Consider the following 19,744-nt stretch of genomic DNA (forward strand, 5'->3'; position numbering starts at 1 on the left):
CAAGTTTGGAAAACTCAGCAGTGGAAAACCAGGACTGGAAAGGGTCAGTTTTCATTCCAGTTCCAAAGAAAGGCAACACCAAAGAATGTTCAAATGCCACATAATTGCATGCATCTCACACACTAGCAAACTCAAAATTTTCCAAACAAGGTTTCAACAGTTCATGAACTGAGAAATTCCAGATGTCCAAGCTGGATTTAGAAAAGGAAGAGGAACCAGAGATCAAATTGTTAACATCTGTTGGATCATAGAAAAGGCAAAGCAAAATTCCATAAATCATCTACTTCTGCTTCATTGACTACACTAAACCTTTTGACTGTGTGTACAACAACAAATTGTGAAAATTCTTAAGGAGATGGGAATACCAGACTACCTTATATGGCTCCTAAAAAATCTGTATGCAGGTCAAGAAACAACAGTTAGAACTGGATAAGGAACAATGGACTGATTCCAAGTTGGAAAAGGAGTAATTCAAGGCTGTATATTGTCACCCTGCTTATTTAACTTTTATACAGCATAAATCATGCAAAATACTCGACTGGATGAAGCACAGCCTGGAATCAAGATTGCAGGGAGACATATCAATAACCTCAGATATGCAAGTGACACCACTCTTACGGCAAAAAACAAAGAGAAACTAAAGAACCTCTTAAGTTCAGTCATTCAGTCATGTCCTACTCTTTGTGACCCCATGGACTATGGCACACTAGTCTTCCGTGTCCATCTCCAACTCCCGGAGCTTGCTCAAATTCATGTACATCCAGTCGGTGATGCCATCCAACCATCTCATCCTCTGTAGTCCCGTTCTCCTTCTGCCTTCAATTTTTTGTAGCATCAAGAGCTTTTCCAATGAGTCAGTTCTTCCCAACAGGTGGTCAAAGTATTGGAGCTTCAGCATCAGTTATTTCAGTGAATATTCAGAACTGATTTCCTTTAGGATTAACCTAAAGAGTCTCTTGATGAAAGCAAAAGAGAAAAGTGAAAAAACCGGCTTAAAACTCAACATTCAAAAACTAAGATCATGGTATCCAGTCCCATCACTTCATAGCAGATAGATAGGGAAATGATGGAAACAGTGTGAGTGAAAGTTGCTGAGTCATGTCTGATTCACTATCCAGTCCATGGAATTCTCCAGTTAAGAATACTGGAGTGGGTAGCCTTTCCCTTCTCCAGCCAACCCAGGGATCAAACCCTGGTCTCCTGCATTGCAAGTTACCAGCTGAGCCATAAGGGAAGTCCAAGAATACTGGAGTGTTTAGCCTATCCTTTCTCCAGGGGATCTTCTGGACCCAGGAATAGGACTGGGTCTCCTGCATCGCAGGTGGATTTTTTACCAACTGTTCTAACAGGGAAGCCTGGAAACAGTGAGAGACTCTAGTTTTAGGGGCTCCAGAATCATTGCAGCCACAAAATTAAAAGATACTTGCTCCTTGGAAGAAAAGCTATGACAAACATAGACAGCATATTAAAAAGCAGAGATGTCACTTTGCCGAGAAAAGTCTGTCTAGTCAAAGTTATGGTTTATCCAGTAGTCATGTATGGGTGTGAAAGTTGGACCATAAAGAAAGCTGAGCACTAAAGAATTGATGCTTTTTAACTCTTGTGTTGGAGAAGACTCCTGAGAGTCCTTTGGACTGCAAGGAGATTGAACCAGTCAATCCTAAAGTAAATCAGTCCTGAATATTCATTGGAAGGACTGATGCTGAAGCTGAAGCTCCAATACTTTGGCCACCTGATGGGAAGAACTGACTCACTGGATAAGTCTCTGATGTGACAGAATGAAGGCAGGAGGCAAAGGGGACAACAGAGAATTAGATGGCTGGTTGGCATCACTGACTTGATAGACATGAGTTTGAGCAAGCTGTGGGTATTAGTGATGGACAGGGAAGCCTGGCATACTGCAGTCCATGAAGTCGCAAAGAGTCGGACATGAATGAGCAATTGAACTGAACTGATGGATATCCTTTGAATAATCCAGTCCTTGAGGAGTCAAGGGACCTATCTATATAAGCTATTAACATTAGCACTCAGATCAAAAGAAAGGTATATTTCAGTGGATCTCAGAATGACATATTCTCTGGCAAAGAACCTGAGCTTTATCAGTTACATTGAATATACAATATGATGTGCTGCCAACAGTTTGCTGTAATCATAGTGAATTGCTGCTACAGGCTTTTCAATTTGCCCATCTTTTACATTCCATCACAGAATCATGCTCTTTTATGTGTAAAATCAAACTTGTAGATAACATTCCCCATTGGAACACTGTTTTTGTAAAACATCCAGTGGAATCAAATTCCATACGCAGTAGTTGAATTGCTGCTCAGGTTTTCAGCGTGTTGCTTTTTTTTCCCCTCAGAAGTTAAATTTGTCCATTGATTGGATGTGACATTTCCCTTTCATGAATAACTATTCTCATAGTTTTATTATGAACTTCTAGTCCAGAAGCAACTAATTGCAGTGTGGGAATGTCCTACTAGAAGACTACAGTTTACCCCTTCAGTGAGGTGAAATGTTTGCAAAGCCAATAGCCAGGATTATTTCCCACTCAAAGTAGAGCAGAAGAAAGTCCTTGAGTCACAAATTCTGGGACCAGAAATTACAAATAACTTTCGCCACCTAAGGGCGACTTTAAACAGTCTAACTCCATAGAGGTTACAACTTCATAACTTGAGCAGAAAGGGTACTTGAAGACAGAGAGTATTTTGCCAACATCCAGACTCCAGTTTTCCAGACTATAATTACAAGACTTCCATTAAACTTTGCCACTTACCTATTTTTTTTAAGTGCAAGCTATCTTCCAAGATATGGAATATGTTGCCTCTGTGTCAGTTCTACCTTACACATCTGTCTGGAGTGCATATCCTTGACAAAACAAATTAAATCCAAAACAGCTCCAGTGGAGTCTTGTGAGAACAAAACAAAACAGATTTTAGCCTTCAGTTCTCCGCAAGTCAAGTATTAAAAGAGATAGAAATAAAAGCTGAGCACTAAAGCACAATAGCCACAAGAATATTTAATTACAGAGTTGCTCATTTACCTTTAGTCTAAGGGAAAAACAATATGGTGTTGCAGAGATTCTGGCACTCTCCTCGGTGTCATGGAACAGTGTCTGAGGTAAAAGTCAGAGGTTGGTGAATGGCTCAACATGGATAAATACACATGATAAATACATTATTCTTTTTTGTTGTTGTTCTGAGTTTTTTAAAAAATTCTTTAAAAATAATAAATTCCTTCTTTACCTAATACTTATAAATCCCTAGCATCTCAAATTCATTTATTGTGGAAGAGCTTTGAGATTTCTTGTTTCAGATCTTCAAATGAATAAATGAGAAAAACCTCTCCTGATGGCAAGAGCAAACATGTTAAACTGTAAACTCTAACAAGTATACTCATGTTGTTCTATTCACTTGATATAAAATTCTAGCTTCCATGTCTTAACACCATCAGAATCCATTTTATTATTAATATTTATTTATTCAATTATTGTTATTTTTAACATGCAGCATTCAAAACATGTTTTGTAAATGTTTTAGAATATTTAGCATCATATATAGGATAAATATACACATATATTATTTTTAATATATATATATATTTTATATATATATATATATATATATATATATGGCTTTCCTGGTGGCTCTGATGGTAAAACATCTGCCCGCAATGCAGGAGATCCAGGTTCGAACCCTGGGTCAGTAAGATCCCCTGTAAGATACCCACTCCAGCATTCTTGAATGGAGAATTCCATGGACAGAGGAGTCTTGGCAGGTTACTGTCCATGGTGTTGCAAAGAGTCAGACACAACTGAGCAACTAACACACATACATATACTACACACACACACATGTATATATATATATTCTTTTCCATTATGGTTTATCACAGGATATTGAATATAGTTCTCTGCTATACAGTAGGACCTTGTTCTTTATCCATTCGATATATAAAAGCGACATATGCTAACCCTAACCTCTCCCTCCATCCCTAGACCAACTCCCTCCCTCTTAGCATCCGTAAGACTGCTCTCTATGTACATGATTCTGTTACTGTTTCATAGATATGTTCATCTGTGTTGTATTTTAGATTATACATATAAGTGATATCATGTAGTATTTGTCTTTCTTTCTGACTTACTTCACTTAGAAAATCTTTAGTTATATCCATGCTGTTTAATATGGTATTATTTCACTCTTTATTTGGCTAAGTATTATAATATTCCATTATGTATTTGTACTATAATCTGCTACAGAGTATACTGAGATATGAGTTTAATTATGGGCTCAGAGTGCTGCAAGACAGAAAAGTTTGAGAGTTCAGCCTAATATATGCTTTCTTTTGTGAAGTCTGCCCCATGGTCATTAAGCAAAGCTAATACTGCCTCAATCTTCTGGTGGGGAAGAAGCTGTCTCTGCAGGGGAGTGGGAATTACGGAGAACTGGGACATTCATTTGATTCCTCTAACTCCCACATTTGCTCCTTTTTCAATTCACAGGTCACTGATGTTTTCCTAAGAAATGCCTTAGCTTCATTATGAAGAGTTGACAAATCTCCACAACTTTTCTGTAAGTCTGAAATAATTTCAAAATAAAAAGTAAAGAAAAAAATTAAAATTTGACAACTCTAAGTATTCAAATGATATAATTTGACAATTGAAACTTGACAATTCGGGTGCTTAAATTTTGAATTCTGGATAAACTCAGCCCTTTGGAAGTTATGATAGAGCTTCTATATCAAGTCAGAGAAAGTTACTGGTTATCAAACTATACTTCTAATGAACTTATTTATTTAAACTCCGTAGTTTAGTTAGAAGACCTGACACATACCGTATCTTGGTATTATCTATGTCCCGCACACTGTTCTTTGGTAGAACCTACTGATTTCTCCTAAGACCTTATATTCGATAGGCAAACACAAACGGGCTTTGTTCTAAAACATGCATTTGCCCCTTTCATGCCAAAGCCTACCTGATTATCATCTTTTCCTGGCTGAATTTAAAGCCCTTCAGGCTCACAAAAACGTAAGAAATATCAGAATCTCATTCCGTAAGAATCCATTACCTACAGTAATCTATCTCAGGTGCCAAAATCTATATCCATCAGAGTTGGTAGTTAACCAACTATAGTTTCAGTCAGTTCAGTTCAGTTCAGTTCAGTCACTCAGTCATGTCCAACTCTGTGTGACCCCATGGACTGCAGGACCTCAGGCCTCCCTGTCCATCACCAACTCCAGGAGTTTATTCAAACTCATGTCAGTGATGTCATCCAACCATCTCATCCTCTGTCATCCCCTTCTCCTCCCACCTTCAATCTTTCCCAGAATCAAAGTCTTTTCAAATGGATCAGTTCTTCACATCAGGTGGCCAAAGTATTGGAGTTTCAGCTTCAGCATCAGTCCTTCCAATGAATATTCAGGACTGATTTCCTTTAGGATGGACTGGTTGCATCTTCTTGCAATCCAAGGACTCTTAAGTCTTCTCCAACACCACTGTTCAAAGCGTCAATTCTTTAGCACTCATCTTTCTTTATAGTCCAACTCTCACATCCATACAAGACTACTGGAAATACCATAGCTTTGACTAGACCTTTGTTGGCAAAGTAATTCCTCTGCTTTTTAATATGCTGTCCAGGTTGGTCATAACTTTTTTCCCAAGGAGCAAGTGTCTTTTAATTTCATGGCCCAGTCACCATCTATAGGGATTTTGGAGCCCCCCAAAATAAAGTCTGACACTGTTTCCACTGTCTCCCCATCTATTTCCCATGAGGTGATGGGACCAGATGCCATGATCTTAGTTTTCTGAATGTTGAGCTTTAAGCCAACTTTTTCACTCTCCTCTTTCACTTTAATCAAGAGGCTCTTTAGTTCTTCGCTTTCTGCCATAAGGGTGGTGTCATCTGCATATCTGAGCTTATTGATATCTCTCCCAGCAATCTTGATCCTAGCCTGTGCTTCATCCAACCCAGCATTTCTCATGATGTACTCTGCATAAAAGTTAAATAAGCACAGTGACAACATACAGCCTTGACATACTCCTTTCCCTATTTGGAACCAGTCTGTTGTTCCATGTCCAGTTCTAACTTTTGCTTCCTGACTTGCATACAGATTTTTCAAAAACCAGGTAAGGTGGTCTGGTATTTCCATCTCTTGAAGAATTTTCCACAGTTTATTGTGATACACACAGTCAAAGGCTTTGGCATAGTCAATAAAGCAGAAATAGATGTTTTTCTGGAGCTCTCTTGCTTTTTTGATAATCAACAGATGTTGGCAATTTGATCTCTGGTTCCTCTGCCTTTTCTAATCTGAATCAACATTAGTTACATGATATAATTTAGTAGAATTGTTCAAAGGATAAAAGTTTGGAGTTCTAATAACACTAATGTTACTATCAACCATGACCCACAGATGCTGTCCCAGGACACACAGTTCTTCTAACTGATGCTATCCATTATACACTGCCATGTTCATTAGACTGGGCCCTTTCCTTAAAATAGATTATGAGGAGTATCTGCTTCTTCAGGTTTTTTTTTTAAGCTTGATTATGTCATGTGACTATACTCTCATTGTCACAGAGCTTGGGGATGTAAATATTTATCTTCTGTTTAAAAGATTCAGTGATAAAAATGTGGGAAACCTTTTCCCAACTCTAAATTAAAGTTACATTCTAGAACAGGTATTTTGTTGAGAGAATTGTTTAGTATTCAAAAAAAATGGCCAGATCCAAGTGGTCTTAGAAATTAAAGAAAATAATTGAAATTTGTAATAAATAAAATGTTTCTGCAAATAAAGAGTAAAATGGTCAACAACACTATAACTAGAGACGAGGAAAGAATGTCAATAGAAAAAGAAAATTCACTTCAAATTTCTCTTTCATGTATGAAAAACTGTCAGTTTGATCAAAGTAAGAGAAATGAAAGCTAAAACTACACTAACAATATGACTTATTTAGCAAATTATCAAAATTTTTCTACTTTGGGTGCAGCTGCATGAAAACAAACACTCATATGTTGTAGGTGTGGACTGCAAAAATAATGCAACATCTCCATAAGATTTATAACTCTGGAACTAAAAGCCTATCCTAAAGATACAATAGTAAAATTATGAAAAGTGATACTTTTCATGACTGTTATTTTCAGCATTATTTCTAACATCATGATTCTGTGACCAGTACAGTTGTTCATCTTTAGGGTATGGGTTGAATGCATTATACTGAATTTTTAATAGGTTACTCTTTGAAATCATAATAATTTCATAATTGTAAAAATTGACCATCATAGGTCAACTTTAAAAAAAAGAGAAATATACAAATAGGAAATGACCTCTGGAATTTCGTATCAAGTAAAAAGTAGAGTGTTTGAATTTTTTGTTCCTCATAGCTCAGTTGGTAAAGAATCTGCCTGCAATGCAGGAGACCAGGGTTTAATTCCTGGATCAGGAAGATCCTCTAGAGAAGGAAATGGCAATCCACTCCAGTATTCTCGCCTGGAGAATCCCATGGGCAGAGGAACCTGGCAGGCTACAGTCCATGGGATTGCAAGAGTCAGACACAACTTCACAACTAAACCAACGCCATGCTTCCATTAAATAAAATCTTCAGTCTTTATTGCAAGACTGTAGCACAAAACAAAGATTGGAAAGGAACTGCTTTATTCCATTTTGGGATGCTAGGAATTATATATGATATTAATATATATGGTTATGATTGATCAAAGCATAGTTGTATGAAGTTTCACATGTTTAGGAGGTCAGTGAATTTGTGTCATTATTTAATGTTAATTGTTAATATCCAAATATGGGCAACAACAAAAAAGATAATTCTGATATTAGATAGAAGCAGGATATAGGGCTACAGAGAATAAGCTTTCAGTTGAGTGAATGGAAAATCACTGGGGAAGAAGATTAGGACCTTGACAATTAATATATATGTATGTGTTACAGTTTTAATATATAATATATAAATATATGTGTGCATACTAAGTCACTGCAGTCATGTCCAACTCTTTGCAAACCTGTGGATTGTAGCCCACCAGGCTCTTCTGTCCAAAGGGCTCTCCAGATAAGAATACTAGAGTGAGTTGCCATGCCCTCCTCATATAAATATATACTGATAAATATGTATAAACTCACACTTCTAGCCATATTCAAATATCTACACACATTAAAGAAAAAATGGAAGAAAAAAGTGTAAATTAGAAAAACTAATTATAAAAGTAAATAAATAAATTTGAGAGGATAAGAATAAAGTAGAATACAGATTTCTGGGAACATACTGTTGTTGAATTTATAACATGAATCATATTGCATAATTGTAATAAAATTTTAATTTTAAAAAGAATCATGAAAATTAAATAAAAATAAAGTAGAAAATATCTGCCTTTAGAATGCTGTAAAACAATTTTTTGACTGTGCTGTTATAGAACTTAAGTATTGAGCAACTAAAACATTTCTCAGCAGATTTTTCTCTGTAGCAATATCTTTTGTGTTAGCTCTTGATTTTTCTTGGAGTGTTATCAATTTGTCAATGTACTATAAGATAAAACAGGACTTCCCAGGTGGTACTAGTAGTAAAGAACCCACCTGCCAATGCAGGTAGACGTAAGAGATGTAGGTTTGATCCCTGAGTCAGAGGAATCCCCATGAGAAGGGCACAGAAACACACACTAGTACTTTTTCCCGGAGGATCCAATGGACAGAGGAGCCTGGTGAGCTATGGTACATAGGATCGCAAAGAGTCAGACACAACTGAAGGAACTTAGCATGCACATACATTAGATAAAACAGATGAATAATTGTGAGAGTTCATCAAGATCAAAGACCTTTTTTTTTTTTTCCTGGTGTAGCACAAATATGTAGAAGATTTTTGAAGTTATATAAAAACTCTGGCCTTGAATTGAAAAAGTTTCAAGGTTTCAGGTATCTTATCCTTAAAATACATATTTCCTAGTTCCACCCATTGAAAATTGCTTGAAACCTGAAACAAACCAGGACACCAAGCATCCCTAGTACACAAATGGGGATCAGTATTTACTATTTCTCACTATAAGTAGCTAGCGCATCTTAGAGAAATTGCTGATCCTGAATATAGGGTACATGGTGATTCCAGAATATCTTGACATTAAAGAAAATAAATTGATTTTCAAAGACTACTGATCATGGATACTTGTCATGGATATGGGTCATGACTACATGTCAAGAAACCTCTCAGAGCTTAAGAAACCACTCACTGGCCAAACTGGAACATTTTAAACATCAACAAGAATAATCACTGCTATAGATTAAATATATATTAAATGTTTTTAAATCCACAAGTTCTGGGCTTCCCTGGTGGCTAATAGAGTCCTCCTGCCAGTGCAGGAGATACAGTTTTGATCCCTGATCTGGGAGGATCTCAAGTGACTTTGAGCAACTGGGCCCATGCAGCACAACAATTGAGCTTGTGGTTTAGAGCCTGGGAGCCATGACTACTGAGCCTGCGTGCCCTCAAGGCCGTTCTGCACAACAAGAGAAGCCACAGCAATGAGAAGACTGGGGACAGCAACTAGAGAGGAGCCCCCACTTGCCTGCAGCAGTGAAGACCCAGCACAGCCAGAAATAAATAAATAAATTTTTTTAAAAAAAAATCCACAAGTTCTTAATGCATGTGAAAGGATCCTATTTTGCTTTCATCATCTTTGGAAAATTATAACAAAAAAAATTCAGAACATGCTACAAGATAAAAAAAAAATAATAAAGCAATCATTTACCTTGCCTTTTATTAAATATCTTAATATCTTAATTGTCTTTATTAAATACCTTAATCCTTTAGCCAAATAGTTAATAAGTGTTGTGTTAGTCGCTCAGTTGTGTCTGACTCTTTGTGACCCATGAACTGTGGCTCGCCAGATTCCTCTGTCCATGGGATTCTCCAGGCAAGAATACTGGAGTGGGCTGCCATTCCCTTCTCCAGGGGATCTTCCTGACCCAGGGATGCCACCCTGGTCTCCCTCATTGCAGGCATATTCTTTATTGTCTGAGTCACCAGGGATGAACCGAAATAGTTAATAAATTGAAGTTAATTTAGAGACATATTATTGATAATGTAAGAAAATAAAGGAAATAATTAGAATATACATATTTTTTCAACTCTTCATGAGTTAATGGATCCAGACAATGATCCTCACTGGTTGGTACACCAAAAAGAGTGATATTCAAACTTGCACTCCTAATGGAAATATACAATCTCATCCCTCTTATATGACATTGAAATGGAATCTGATTAAGCCTCTTGATCAAACTTCTAATTTATTTTCAGGTACAAAAAGGGACAGAAAAATATGTGAAAAAGTATCAAAAGATTATGATCAGCAAAATTCAGACCATGGCAAACTAAACATGATAAAAAAATCTAATTTCTTCAACAGCAACAATAACAAACATTACAAAAAAAAGAAAAAGAAAAAACAGAGAAAGATAGAACCCAAAGGTTGAAAGACTTAAGATGCTTATTAAAAGATTGTATATCTGGGCCTTATTTGGATTCTAGTTCAAGCAAATGGCAAAATCAACCAACCAAATTAAAAAATATTTATGAGACAACTGGATAAATGCAAATATTGGCTGGGTATTTTATAAGATAAAGGGTTAATTCACTTTGATATGATAATGGTATTCATGCTTTTGAAAAGCCCTTATCTTTTAGAAATGCATAATAAAATATTTACAAAAGGAATATGTTGTCTTGGGTTGATTTTAAATAATGCAATAGTAAGGGAGTATACTGAAACACCATTAGCCATGTGATGAAGATCGTTAAAGCTGAGTGATAGGTCACTCTTCCTTCTAGTTTTGTACACAGATCTTCTTTGACTTACAGTGGGATTATGTCCTGATAAACCCACTGAAAGTTGAAAATAGTATATGTCGAAAATGCACTTAATTCATGTAACTTCTAGAACATCATAGCTTAGCCTCGCCTACCTTAAACATGCTCAGAATACTTACATGTTTACATTAGCCTATACTTTGGCAAAAGCATCTAACACAAAACCTATTTTCTAACAAAGTGCTGAATATCTCATGTAATTTATTGAATACAGTATGAAAGTGAAAAACAGAATGGCTGCCTGGGTACAGTATGGTTGTAAGTGTATTGTTTGTTTACCCTTGTGATCACGTGGTTACTGGAGTTGCAGCTCCTTGCTGCTGCTCAACGTGATGAGAGTGTATCTTACCACATATCATTAGTCCAGGAAAAAAGTCAAAACTCAAAATCTGAAGTATAGTTTCTAATGAAGGTGGATCACTCCTGCACCATCATATAGTTGAATCATCATAAGTTGGGACCATCTGTACATTGAAATACTTCTGTAATATTAATTTTCAATACACAAAATGTTATACAATTAAATGTGTTTTTTTTTTTTAATGAAGCACCTGAATTTGAAGACTTGATGTTGGAGTGGGAGAAAAGAAATAAGAAACTTCTGACACTTGTGCACATCTTTGGTGACTGAATATTTATGATTATTTATTCAGTGGCCACAGGATAAAGTGAGATGAGTTTCTTCTTCTCTTTTCTTTCCTTATCCCATACCAACAACGTGGAGTTGCCTAGTACAGTTGAAGTGTTTTCCTTTTCTTCCTTTCCTCTTCTCTCATGTCTTCTCCTTTCCTTTCCTCTTTCTTTCTTTCCCCTTCCCTCCCTCCCTTCCTTCTTCCCTCCCCCTCCCCCCTTCCTTCTTCTATCCCCTCCCTCCCTTCCATCCTCTCTCCTTCTTTCTTTCTTATTTTACAGTAAGTCAGTAGCTACACATCTTTGTCATGCACACAGTGCTAGCTCTAGAATATTCTTTATAAAGGGAAGTTACAAATGGTTATCTGCTTAGAAGTGTGATTAAGTGTCTTGAGGTTGTTTGGAGACTTATGGTGAAACTATGTTTTGCAAGCTTACTGTTTGAAAGGATTTGCAAAAGTGGTGATAAAGCTTATAATTGTCCAAGGCCTGTCCACCAACTGCATTTGCCATCCCTTGCCCCAACTATTGCACTTGTATTTGTTATATAAATACCAAATTTAAGAGTATCTTTGCCAAAGGGAAACAGACTCTGCTTTATTTTCCTCCACATTATTTACTCATATAAATATGTTTTTCCTTAAGCACTGGGGTTCTATGACTGGTTTGGCTTACCTACATTATATAGGTTATAAAATGTCAGAAAATCATTAATACTTCATTCTAGTGCTTCTGGCTTATAAAAGGAAAGAAGTAGAGGTGAACTAGATCCCAGTGGCCTACCTTCATAAAACTAGTTCCCCTCACTAGCTCTGTGACTATAAAAAATTTAGTTAACTTTCTTTATGTTCTTCAATTGCATCATTGCAAAAATGAATATAGTAGTATTTTCCATTTTGGAGTTTGTGGCAAGAATAAAATGAGTTAATTAGCAAAATAGTAGTCATTGTTATTGTAAGTTGGATCTCAAAGCTGTGAGCACAAGAGACTTTGAGGTGGGATGGGGTGGGGGGCGGGGGCGGGGGGTGAGGACTAAAGAGAAACCTGAGATCTTGCAGAGAAGCCAGAGAAGGGCATAAGCCTTGGTGACCTGAGAAGGGTCTTGGAAAGGGCAGCCTGCACAGAAAAAGTTGTCTTTCTCTGGTCTCTCCCCAGGTGACTCATGCAGTTCAGACTTTGCCTAGATCTTGCATCTTTAAATCAGAAAATTTCTTTCTTTTCCCTTCTATTATTTCAAATCCACCAGGGGCCTATCAAGAACAATAAAAAAAAATTGAACAGTTTTATCTTTTAAGAAAGAACATTTAGGAAATGTAGGTTTTAATATAGAAAAGTAGTTATTTTGTATTATAAAATGCAATATCACCTAGACATAAATTTATAGGTTTCTTATAAAATGGAAATATTTCCATATACTTATATAGTAATCATTTATTCATGATAGAAAACTTCAAATGTTTATCTAATTCTAAATGTGTCTTAACTGGCATATGCTTGTATCTAAAATGTGTCCATGTCTCTGAATCATGTGATTGAAAACAGAATATTTTACAATATTCCCCTATACTAAATGTTATAAAAAGAATGGTTGGAGGCAATTGCAGTTATTTGAATTAACATCTACAAATCACTTTGCTTAATGTTAGTCTCTCAGTCATGTTTGACTCTTTGCAACCCCAAGGACTATAACCTCCCAGGCTCCTCTGTCCATGGGATTCTCCAGCAAGAATGAGTAGCCATTCCATTCTCCAGGGTATCTCCCCAGTCCAGGGATCAAACCCTGTGTCTCCTGCACTGTACATTGCAGGTGGATTCTTTACTATCTGAGTCACCAGGGAAGTCCCCTAAATAACTTTGCAATATAATAAATCCTACAAAGTTCAGCTTATAGCACCATAAGATATGTATGTATTTTTTTATTATTTGAATCCTAAGTTACCTCATTTTCCTGCTACTTATATCTTGACCAAAGCTAATTAACCTCTTAATGATTAGCAAAGAAAGACACTTTCTGATGTCAAATAAATGAAAATAATAACTTCCATGAATTTTGTGAAAACCAATTTATTAGATTGGTCCTTAACATCTTGGATAATTTCCAGCAGTATAAATGAATGGAATACAGCAATGAAGGTTTTCCTTTGAAGGCAGGATTTATACATGAGAATGTTCTAGAAAGAAACCTATCATTTTCACAGCAGGAATGATTAGAAAATTAAATGTATGGCATGGTTTAAAATGGAATTTTGAAGAATGAGGTTAAAATAAGACTTAAAAAAGGTGAAGGGCATATTTGATAACTTGAGATCACTTTCAAACAGGGTTTAACTCCCAGAAACCATTTTAAGAGTAACAGTTAACAGTCCTTAAAATACACTTTTACATACACTTTTACAATACACAGAAGAGCTATACAAAAAAGATCTTAATGACCCAGATACTACAATGGTGTGATTGCTTACCCAGAGCCAGACTTCCTAGAATGCAAAGTCAAATGGACTTTAGGAAGCATCACTACGAACAAAGCTAGTGGAGGTGATGGAATTCCAGCTGAGCTGTTTCAAGCCCTGTAAGATAATGCTGTGAAAGTGCTGTACTCAATATTCCAGCTAATCTAGAAAACTCAGCAGTGGTCACCAAACAGAAAAAAAATCAGTTTTCATTCCAATCCCACAGAAAGGCAAAGCCAAAGAATGTTCAAACTACAACACAGTTGCTCTCATCTCACATGCTAGCAAAGTAATGCTCAAAATTCTCCAGCAAGGCTTCAACAGTACATAAACAGAGAACTTCCAGATGTTCAAGCTGGATTTAGAAAAGGCAGAGGGACCAGAGATTGAGTTGCCAACATCCATTAGATCACAGAAAGCAAGAGAGTTCCAGAAAAACACCTACTTCTGCTTTACTGGCTATGACAAAACCTTTGACTGTGTGGATCACAACAAACTGTGGAATACCTGCCTCCTAAGAAATCTGTATGCAGCTCAAGAAACAGGAGTTAGAACTGGACATAGAAAAACAGGCTGGTTCCAAATTGGGAAAGGAGTATGTCAAGACTATATACTGTCACTCTACTTATTTAACTTATATGCAGAGTACATCATGTGAAATGCTGGGCTGGATAAAGCATAAGCTGGAATCAAGATTGGCAGGAGAAATATCAATAACCTCAGATATGCAGATGACACCACCCTTATGGCAGAAAGTGAAGAGGAACTGAAGACCTTCTTGATGAAATTGAAAGAGGAGAGTGAAAAAGCTGGCTTAAAACTCAACATTCAGAAAACTAAAATCATGGCATGTGGTCCTATCACTTCATGGCAAATAGATGGGGAAAAAATGGAAACAGCGAGAGACTATTTTGGGGGGGCTCCAAAATCACTACAGATGGTGACTGCAGCCATGAAATTAAAAGATGCTTGCTCCTTGAAAGAAAAGCTATGACCAACCTAGACAACATATTAAAAATCAGAGATATTACTTTGCTGACAAAGGTCCATCTAGTCAAAGCTATGGGTTTTTCAGTAGTCATGTATGGATGTGAGAGTTGGACCATAAAGAAAGCTGACTGCCAAAGAAGTACTGCTTTTAAACTATGGTGTTGGAGAAGACTCTTGAGAGTCCCTTGGGCAGCAAGGAGATCAAATCAGTCTTGAATATTCATTGGAAGGACTGATGCTGAAGCTGAAGTTCCAATACTTTGACCACCTGATGCAAAAAACTGTCTCATTGGAAAAGACCATGATGCTGGGATAGATTGAAGGCAGGGAGAGAAGTTGACAGCAAAGGATGAAATGTTTGGATGGAGTCACTGAATGGATGTACATGAGTTTGAGCAAGATCCGGGAGATGGGAATCCTGGCATGTTGCAGTCCATGGGGTTGCAAAGAGTAGGACATGACTGAAAGACTGAACTGACTGATATTACACATTTTATTAATATCTTTTTTCTCTCTTAATATATAACAGATGATAGAAATGTTATATGGTGCTTTTACACAAAGTAGTTAAAGAAATATACAGAGTAACATCAAAAGATAGAATTTTATTGTATAAACTACTATTCACTATAATATCATGCATGTTCCTGCAAGAGTAACTGTGGTGTTTTCAGTGATTATTTATTAATAACTAACATGGGCCATAGAGATATCCAAAGCTCTCCATGGATACATTTTTGTCTCATTCTCCAGCTTCCGCTTGCTCATGCATGGCACACACACTTTGAATTGCCATACTCAAATATTTCCAATTTTCCATGCTTGTCATTCTTTATGTACCCTTGGACTTTGTTTATGTTTCTTCCTTATCCCTGAATGCACTTCTTCTCTCCTTCCCTGTTGCACAAAACAGAAGTAGCAAATAGCTGCTCCATTTTTCAGACTCTACTCAAGACAACATTATATGTCATCTTCTCCCCACCAGGAAAGTATTAATCATATCCTCCTTTGGGCTATGACATTTGTAATGCATTATCAAGCTGATACTTAACAAATCTGTCTCTTCATTCCAAATATGATCATTTTTTCCTATGCTGCCAGTATTGAGGATTTTAACTGGTTGTTTTAATGCATCCTGTGGTTTGTCTAAAATTGCCCATTCGCCTATTCCATGATGATTAATGGGTTATTTCTTTATTTTTTAAGATTCAAATGCCAAGACCCCTGAATTCGATCAGTCTTAGGGTAGTTTACAGATAATTTAAGATGGCTCTAACGGTAAAGAACCTGCCTGACAATGCAGGAGACATGAGAAATGCAGGTTCAATCTCTGGGTTGGGAAGGTCCACTGGAGGAATGCGTGTCAACCCGCTCCAGTATTCTTGCCTAGAAAATCGCATGGACAGAGGGGCCTGACAGGCTACAGTCCATAGAGTCTCACAAGTCAGACATGACTGATAGAGTTAACATGTACACAATACACTGTGAAAATTATGGATTTCAGCTCTGTCAATCTATTCTTGAGAACACATATACAGATATATAACCAAGAAAGCTGAGCACTGAAGAACTGATGCTTTTGAACTGAAATGTTGAGAATACTCTTTAGAATCCTTCGGAGAGCAAGGAGATCAAACCAGTCAATCCTAAAGAAAATCAACCCTGAATGTTTATTGAAAGAACTGATGCTGAAGCTCCAATACTTTGGCCAACTGATGGGAAAAGCCGATTCATTGGAAAAGACCCTGATGCTGGGAAAGATTGAGGGCAGGAGGACAAAGGGGCGACTGAGGATGAGATAGTTGGTTGGCATCATTGACTCAATGGACATGAGTTTAAGCAAACTCCAGGAAACAGTGAAGGAAAGAGAAGCCAGGTGTGCTGCAGTCCATGAGGTCACAAAGAGTCAGACACTACTGAGTGACTGCACAACAATATAACAGATAATGTTGAAATATCATCCTCTTGAGAAGCAGTAACCAGTAAGACATTGTGCAGTGATGGAAATACTCTGTATCTGAAGTATCTGATAATATGATAACCACTAGTTATATGTTGCTATTGAGCATTTGAAATGACCAACATAACTGAGAAAATAAATATATGGTTTCATTACACTTCAGTTCAGTTCAGTCGCTCAGTTGTATCCAACTCTGTGACCCCACGAACCTCAGTACGCCAGGCCTCCCTGTCCATCACCAACTCCCAGAGTCCACCCAAACCCATTTCCATTGTGTTGGTGATGCCATCCATCCATTTTATCCTCTGTCATCCCCTTCTTCTCCTGCCCTCAATCTTTCCCAGCATTAGGGTCTTTTCAGATGAATCAGCTTTCCACATCAGGTGGCCAAAGTATTGGAGTTTCAGTTTCAACATCAATCCTCCAATGAATAGCCAGGGCTGATCTCCTCGCAGTCCAAGGGACTCTCAAGAGTCTTCTCCAACACCACAGTTCATTACACTTAATTGATCAATATTTAAATTTCAGTAGCCACATATAACCAGTTTCTATCTTTTATACAGCACCACTTTTGAGTTAGAAGGTAGTTAAAATTCAAACACATTCTGTGCCATGGTGTATACCAAGCAAGCATCCTATAGACTGCCATTTAGTTAAATAACTAATAACTTCATTAATGGATGAAGCTCCATTGCTGTGCACTGGGAATTCAAATATAGTAGAGAGTCTCAGAAGTAAAGACATTTTGACTTTTGCAAAAAGAAGTTCTGATAAATTCTATGGCAAACTTCACACATATTTGCATAACAAATGTTTGCCCTCACCTATATTCCCTCACCAAAACACTATAGTTTACAGAAAAGGATAGAAGAATGAGAAAAACAGAGTAGGCTTAATAGAGCAGGGAGACAACTATGAAAGAGAGAGTAAGGATATAGATTATAGAGTAAAAGATTCAAAATGAATTTGATCAGCGATCCAGAAGAAAAAAAATCCTGGATAATACTAGAATAATGAACATTCATTCAGAGAAATAATCTTTTAAAGTTTTCTAAATTTAATAGAGATACTTAAGATTTCAGATTTTATGTCTTTTGATATACTGGTTTATTCAATATTATCTCTCTAGACTATGTTCATGGTGAGAATCTAGGATAGTTTGCTTGTTTAGAAAGCTTTTTCTCCTAGAATAGCACTTGGCCAATAGGAAGTCCTCAGTAAATATTAAATGAAAAAATGAATTACTTACTGTGTCCTGAAACATATCACACAAAAAAGATAAATCCACATCAGAATATGGATGAATCTAAACATAAAAGACAATAAATATTGGAAGCAACTTGGACATTTCAAATTATTTGAAGGGAAAGACAGAGGATGAGATGGTTAAATCACTTCACTGACTCAATGGACATGAGTTTGAGCAAACTCCAGAAGAATAGTGAAGGACAGGGAAGCCAGGAGTATTGCAGTACATAGGGTCACAAAGAGTTGGACATGACTTAGTGACTGAACAGCACAACAACAATAGTAACATAATTCTCATTAGCAACAGGATGTAAGAGTAGAAAAACAAATCTTTCAAGTGACATGATACACTAATGATGACAAATTACAATTATAATGGAGTAATAAGAGTTTTGTGCACAACAATGGAGTCTGACGGCTGTTGAGGATCTAGTCTCAGACAAGTCACTGCACCACTGAGAATTTGTAGTAGCCTCAAGGACACCACCAATTGTATTCAGAATAATACCTGCCAGCTGTAACCTTATGTCCCCAAGGTTTCCCCTTATAACTATGTGACCATTTTTTACCCCAGCTAATACTTACTTAACAAACACCCTACTGTCCCGCTCAGTTACTGAGTCCTGTCTGATTCTTTGTGACCCCATGGTCACAAAAACCATAACTCCTCAGTCCATGGGATTTCACAGGCAAGAGTATTGAAGTGGATTGATATTCCCTCCTCCAGGGGATCTTCCCAACCCAGGGATCTATCCCATGTCTCCTACATTGGCAGGTGGATTCTTCACCACTGAGCCACTGGGAATGCCAACAAATACCCTTATTTCTTGCCAGTTTGTTATGTTTCTTGATAAGCAACATGTATAATTGACTGTAACCTTGAGACTTTTGCCTTTATGTAGTAAGACTTTTGCCTTATTTTGTAGTAAGGCAGAAAACAGTTTAAGTGCTTCTTAGATCTGTGTCACCCAGACTGCAGTTTTTAAAAAATCCTCAAATAAATAACTTTTCATTTCAATCATGTCTAAAATTTTTGTTAAGCTAAAAGTGGCCATAGGTTGTTTTGTTGATGTCAGAAAGTTAGCATTCAGCTATCTCATTTCCTTTTCCTTTCTCAAAGGCTATTTTCCCTTTTGAGATGCATGTGTTGTGTGGTTTTTTTGTTTGTTTTCCATTTATTTTTCCATTTATTTTTATTCATTGGAAGCTAATTACTTTACAATATTTTAGTGGTTTTTGCCATACATTGACATGAATCAGCCATGGATTTACATGTGTTCCCCATCCCGATCCCCCCTCCCACCTCCCTCTCCATCCCATCCCTCTGGGTCTTCCCAGTGCACCAGCCCTGAGCACTCATCTCATGCTTCCAACCTGGGCTGGTGATGTTTCACCCTTGATAGGATAGTTGTTTCAATGCTGTTCTCTATGAACATCCCACCCTTGCCTCTCCCACAGAGTCTAAAAGTCTGTTCTGTACATCTGTGTCTCTTTTTCTGTTTTGCATATAGGGTTATCGTTACCATCTTTCTAAATTCCATATATATGCGTTAGTATACTGTATTGGTCTTTATCTTTCTGGCTTACTTCACTCTGTATAATGGG

At 37.0% G+C, this 19,744-nt stretch overlaps 1 long non-coding RNA gene across 1 annotated transcript in view; it reads left to right on the forward strand.

Annotated features, from left to right (window-relative positions):
• Window positions 1-4,514: 4,514 nt before the first annotated feature.
• The window catches only part of LOC139036247 (uncharacterized), a 155,408-nt gene continuing 140,178 nt past the window's right edge, over window positions 4,515-19,744 (forward strand). Inside the window, exon 1 of the long non-coding RNA XR_011488951.1 lies at window positions 4,515-4,568. This is a non-coding gene — a long non-coding RNA (uncharacterized lncRNA). The remainder of the gene's footprint in view (window positions 4,569-19,744) is intronic.

Source organism: Odocoileus virginianus, chromosome 8, assembly GCF_023699985.2.
Source record: "Odocoileus virginianus isolate 20LAN1187 ecotype Illinois chromosome 8, Ovbor_1.2, whole genome shotgun sequence".
NCBI lineage: Eukaryota > Metazoa > Chordata > Mammalia > Artiodactyla > Cervidae > Odocoileus > Odocoileus virginianus.